The sequence below is a fragment of the Microchirus variegatus genome, assembly GCF_963457635.1.
Source record: "Microchirus variegatus genome assembly, chromosome: 7".
NCBI lineage: Eukaryota > Metazoa > Chordata > Actinopteri > Pleuronectiformes > Soleidae > Microchirus > Microchirus variegatus.
The window spans coordinates 12,553,824-12,560,585 of record NC_139808.1 but is presented as its reverse complement, the minus strand read 5'-3'; positions in this window follow the sequence as shown (position 1 = coordinate 12,560,585).

The window sequence follows — 6,762 nt, the reverse complement described above, 5'->3', positions numbered from 1 at the left end:
GATGTAATGAAATGTAATGTGATGCTGAGTAATCTGATTGTTGTAATTTGTCCTGGTAAACATTTACATGTTAATGACGAGTATTTGCTTTTACATTAGATGGAAGGATAAAGATTATAGACATGGATTGTGGGTAGTATATTTCTTCTACTTCACATCCTGCAAAAACCATGTTTCAATATCAAACACAGTTGATGTTGGATAATTACAATATTGTGGCTGTTAATCAAAATCATGAGTGGGATTTTGGTACAAGACTGTTAAGAAGTCATATAAGAGACGTCTAAACAGAAAGGAAAGGAGCGACAGAGGGTCCTTCTTCACTCTTATTATACAAGTTTCAATTTTAACGTCGAGCAAGGCAGGATTATTTTTGGAATAACACACATTTAGTTGCATAATCTCAGCAGACTACATGACTATATGTGCGTCTGGAGAGTTGGAGAGAAACCAAAAGTAACTGATTTGAACACCGATAAGACCCCTCTGTGTCCCTGTCTCATCTTATTCAGAATTACACTTTACATATATAACATTTGGAGACGTCGTCATGCTCTCAATCTGTCCCTTAATTACCTCTTTCCCCTTTCCAATTCGCTCTTCTCCCTATCTGGGCTCTATTTCTTTCTGGGCATAGTCTTGTGTCATCTCACATCAATGTCAGCTGATCGTGACGTTACTGCCGCAGTTTGCAGTTGCCTTGGAAACGCCCCAGTTTAGTCAGGCAGGCAGCCAAGTAATAAGACTCCATGTGACCTTCAGGTCCTATCCCAATCACTATCCAGGTCAAGGTTCAGCCCCGAAAGGACATTATCACTTGATTTAAGTGGCCCATGGTATCGGAAGTGATCAGACTGATCAGAAACATGCAAAACCTGGAGACAGAAAACAGACAGGTAATAGTGAAACCATGCAAAATATGTTTGTGTGTGCAGACACTGGCAGTAAATTTAACTTTCTTCCACAAGCTAAGATGCAGGGCAAAATGTCTGTGCATTGGAAATTACATGAAAAGGAGGCATTAATAATAAAAAAAAGATGTCAGTTTAAGTCTGTGGCTGTTATGTAAAATACAATGTAAAAAGGAGCAATGAAAAGCTTCAGCAAAAGATTTGATTTTATTCTGAGGAATTAAATCAAAGGCAGGAGTCACCACCAGGAATCAAATTCCGACGTACGCCATTACTAAAATGTAAATTTTGTTATTTTCTTTACGTGCAGAAAAGACATACAAGCAGACATGCAGAGACAGTTTGGACAGACAAATCAATAAATCAAAGAAACTGGGGACGGTAAAAAAAAAAACAAAGGTTAACAGGAAATTGGATTCAAACAGACATTAAAGAGTATAAGGACGGGCAGGTGACAAATAAACTGCTAATGAGACATAAGGACACAAGTAACGACAGCTGTCCACAGCAGCAGGACGGATGAATGAATGCCGAGAAGGAGGACGCCGTGACAGACAAGCAGATGGAGATCCAGAGACAGGAAGTGACACAAGAGAGGCAGAGACAGAGGCCGTGGCAGGTTGTGGTAATAAAAGGTTAACACTCCCGTGGTAAGGTGCACTTGGACAGCATGCTCACGGCAAGCACTTGTCAACACAATAGCAGTGCACTTCACTGGCCACAGTATACACTCAGCAGAGCACACAAGGATGGAGTCACTGTTGTGTAAAGAGCCTTTTATACGACATGAGGAGGTTGCTGACTGAACGTAATAGACATGAGCCAAGTCCTACACTGAGGGGCTGATACTGCACGGTTGTACATTAGCAAATTCAGGATTAACTTGCTGCTGAGTCTTTTTGAGGCCCCGTTTTTCTGCAGAATGAATGAAAAGTCCAGCTGCAGTAAATAATGCAAAGTGACGAGCCGTGGGCAACTTGTCACTGATGTCACTCAAGAATCTGAATTCCTGCTTCTCATCGTCCAGAACTGTGATTTGGCTGGCACCATGTTGAGTTTTTGCAAGAGGCGAACTTCAAACAAGAACAGATGAAGCTGTCTTCGATAATAGTTAAATCTTAAACACACAGCCTGAACTCACCAAAAAAAAAATCAATAACAAACCTCCCACCCCTGCACGATCCAATCCGATGGAACCCTCACGAAACAATAAAGAGTTGCTTGTTTCCCTATTATCACTGGGCGACTCAACTGGTTGCAAAAAATAAATCATTTAGAACGGCAGTCTATGGGAAAATGGGCCTACTTCTCACCTGATTTACAATGTCAATAACCAATTTCCCGAGGAGTTAATGGTATCATTTGATAGCTTCAGGTCTTCAATAGAACATGATGTCAATTTTGTAAATCATGTTCCCATTAAGAATGGTTGTTTCTCTCTCTATGTGTTCCAGCGATGGACTGGCTAACTGTCCAGGGTGTACCCCCACCTATCGCCCAGCGCCCCCCCCCCCCCCCCCCACGACCCTCATGTGGAGGATAGAGTGGTAAAAGATGGATGGATGTTTGCATTTAGAGGAAAACAGATGATAAACCCCAGCATATATGAGTGGACCAGCAGGGTGATTGAGAGCTGAGTTATATCTTCATAAAACTCACTAATGCACCACAAAGTTTGTTTGCGTTGGCACCTCACATATTGCAGGGGAGGGAATATTTAGAAACACTTGTTAATATCTCCTCAAAGACTTCTGTCTTTCCGGAACTAAATTAAGGTTTTTCAAAGTAAAGTAATTAAAATAACTTTATGATTAAATATTGACGAGAATAAAAAGTTAACATTTTAAGGATTGAATTCTGCCACTAAGGAATCTCAAATTGGTTTTAGTTCAGGGAAGGCAGCAGGTTTAAACCTTCTTAACGTGGAAGAATAGCCCTGGTGCCTGGGTTGAGATATTCAGAGGATTTAAAGCATGATCTTTTCGGCCCAACTCAGAGGTTAAGGTATGAATAGCACCCAGTGAAACTTACCATAGAATTAAGATTCTCAGGACACAGTATTTAACTCGTCCCTCCCTTAGTTCAGGGATGGCAGATATAGGCTTAAGCTATTTAGTGACCTTCTTAACATGGAGGAACAGCCCTGACACCCAGGTTGAGATATTCAAAAGTCAATAGTTACAGAATATGATATTCAATCTTTTCTATTCAACTCAGAGGCTGAGGGTATAAATATGTTACCTAAAGAAACATCCCATATAACTAAAGACTTAATAACAGAGAACAGATCCTTTGCTACGAAAATCAAATCTCAACATGGTATATCAGGAATGAATGGTTAATATATATACACACACACGTATATATTGTATATACAACAGTCAGTACATGCGGCCCCTGGTCATAAACACACTCTGGCATTTTCATAAATGTGCTATGATATATTATCAGCCTGTTGTTTTCTGACCAATCATTTGTCAAGCTGACACTGTGGAATGAAGTCTGCTGTTGTACGAAGCAACAACTTGATCATTTCTGCCAGCTGTTGCCCATGTGCACGTTTGCGTGTGCACGTCTTTCTATACTTGTGAGGAGAGATGACTAGAGGTGGCCATTTCTTTCAACCATTTCTGTCCCTGGCTCAACACTGATTGTCTTTTGCGACATTACACACAAAATAATTAAAGCCATTTCTGCAATTTTTCCCAGTGCAGCAAACTGCTGATGTTATAAGGATGTGTTTTGGTGTCATGATTTCTAAACCTCCTCTTTTTATCCACTGAAACATTGCTGAAAGCATCTGTTCTTTAAAGACATTAAACTGTTTGAACTGCTCAATAAAAACAGGTGAATATATTATTGTGCCTTAAACTCTTGGTCCAACAGAGAGAGCTATTAAAATATTCTCCTCACGTGTGGTTCCTCCATCCCATGTTTTGCATTATATGCCAGCAATAAGGTCGATAACTACCACAGTCACGAAGCTTGTACGAGTCTTCTTAAAGTGGCTTAATGAGGCCACAGAGGTCAGATGAGACAACTTAACTATCTCCTCATTAGTTAAGAGAACAAACGTCATTCGCTTCATGTACTCACAACTTATACTATTAGATTATTATTCAAATACAGCATTTTCAGTTAAAAGCGATCTGTTTTAAGAGGAGCATTTCATCTCTGTCATCAGAAGTAATCTGTATTCAGAATGACACATCTGAAAATGTACATCACATGGCCACTTAGACACACTGGGCATGGACATGATGGTGTAAACATTCTCCCCTCTGCAGTTGTTGCTTGGGTTAAGGATTAGAAACAAGACACAACAATGGTAAAATGTAACAACAAAGGATTTACATGACTGACTGACAATGAGGTGAAAGTGTTAACAGAGCTGTTCTTTCACAGTTGATCGTGAAGTTGTGGCTGAGGAGATCTAAACTGGAAGCGAAGGTGGGTAACTGCATCATTGTTTACAAAAGTCTCCATTTGTACCCATTCAGACTAAAGCCCAATTTATACTCCTGCGTAAAGTGCTCTGCGTTAAGTGTCCGTCACTCCGTCAAGGGACAACGGAGACGGCAAGTGCTGCGATTGGTCCTCAGGACAGGCCGAGCGAAGCTGCTCTGTGCCGGCTCACAGTGAGCAGCGAACGTCCACAGAGGGCGGAGCTGAAGACCGCCGACTTCGTCGCTGCCGAACTATAAATACGTCATATCTTAACACACACAGCACATGTTTAGACTCTAAATGGCCAATTTCTCGCCTCAAATTATCTTAAAACTGCGTTCCGGGACACAGAAAAGTGACAAACGGCCACTGTTTCAACAACAATGGTCTTTCTCCCTCGGACGCCATTGCTCACTGTAGCCAAAAGCACAACAACCTTGCGCAGCAACCCCTACTGATCGGGCGGGAAATTGCAGCGCCTATCCGTCACCACGACGCTACTTTGTTCTGACTTCCCAAGCTTCATTTTACAGACAGGAAGTCCATTTTTATAAACTGCACAGTCTATGGGCGTATGCAGAGTATAATTTAAGCTTTTTTAAATGAAATCAAAATAGTGTGGATGTAGCCTCAGACACAAACATCACCTTCACACCAAAGATGATCGACTCCCTTCCCATTGACAGAAGAAAAGTCATGCCATGAATGCACACAAAATCAAATTGGAAGCGAGAAAAACAACAGAAGTAACCACCATGGTGGCCAGTGACAGTGTTCTTGTGGATATAATCTTATACATCGGTCCCTCTTTCAAACTGCACATACATCATCACAGCTTCTGATTGAAGCCAGACCTTGTGTCTCGTCATTTGACCTGGGAGTGACTGCTGATTGTATTCACACTGTAGACAAAAGGCAGATTTTAGTGGCTGTTTAGTGGGGTTTTTTTACCTTTGAAACTGGGGCTTTTACACTGTGTGTAGTATTTTCCTTTGATCGTTACGCTGCGGTTTTAGTTTAGGAAATAAGTGAGGGTGTTTCTGCCCACATTGTGCCTATGATGCCTTGTTTTGCCTCTGGACAAAATTTACTATAATCAATACATTTATGTTTATCTTTGCTAAGAAAAGAGCAAGGCACACAAGGAAGGGAGCAGAGAGAGAAAGAGAGATGTAGGGAGATATTGCAAACTTGTCCTCTGCTTCTGCTTTAACCAAGCCACACCCATATTCCCTCATCCACCGTGTGATTGGTCGGGCTGCCAGCAACACTGTGCTCCCTCATGTCCCCCCCCACCCAACCCTGGTCTCTCTCTCCCTTCTCTCACAGTGAATGAATCCACTCAAAGCTGTTAAAAAGCACAGCCCCTCTCTCTCTCCCTCTCTCGGCCATGCTCTCCTCATCTCTTGCTCCCTCTCTCTCTCTGTTCTTTCCCTTCTCAGGAGCAGACAGTCAGTGGAGCATTGGCACAGCAACAGAGGACAGAGGAGGACAGCACACGCCGCTGACAGCAACACTACATTAAGAACATTTGCAACAGCAGCAGCATCATTAGAGCATTTATCTGTGCTACTGTTCAAAGCCAAGCAGAAGCAACAGATTGCCCTCGTTTGCAGTTGTTGCTGCAACTGATGCTCTCCTGACTGATCTGCGGTTGGGAACGAAAGCAGATTTGCAACAGCTCCTGCAGCCACGGTCTCCCGTGGTTTGAAAGTCAGGTTCTCTTCTTGTGCCGTGTCAGTGCAAGGAAAGGACTGTGCCACGCAACAGAAACCAAAAGCTTTGATTCAGTCGGAAAAGCAACACGTCTCGCACAGGGCATCGACATCACCTTCCGCCAATATTGTCTCCTCCCATTTTCCCTCCTTCACCAGGATCTGAGAAAGACCAGACATTCGAGGTGTGAATGCACAATAAGGCAGAGGATGTTGGATTGACGTTAAGAGTTTGGGGAGTTTTGCTGTCAAAGGTTTTTATCAGCGTGAGGTAAGATTCTCCTGCCAGACATTGTCGAGTCCATCAGGCTGTCAGCTGGACTTCTGAAGACAAGAGAGGGATGAACAGGAGGATGTCCATGGGCGTCTGCGTGAGAATGGAAGCAAAACAAGAATCTGGAAACTGGAGGCGGGATGACAGGAAGAGAGAGGTTCAACTCTGCCACACAAAGTCCTAGATCAGTTTTCACAGAAAACGGTGAAAACAATTAGCCGATCAAAAGTGTGCAACCAACAGAGACATACTTTGCTTCATAATTTCACCTCAAGGAGGATTTTGCTTTATTGGAGCATGCATCTTATCTGACACACGAAGACTGACATCTTTCTTTGACGCAACTTTTTGCTGCAGCTAAGTTTTCAGCGCTGATTCCTGACGGCGCAAAAAGAATCTTTGGGTTCTTGCTCCA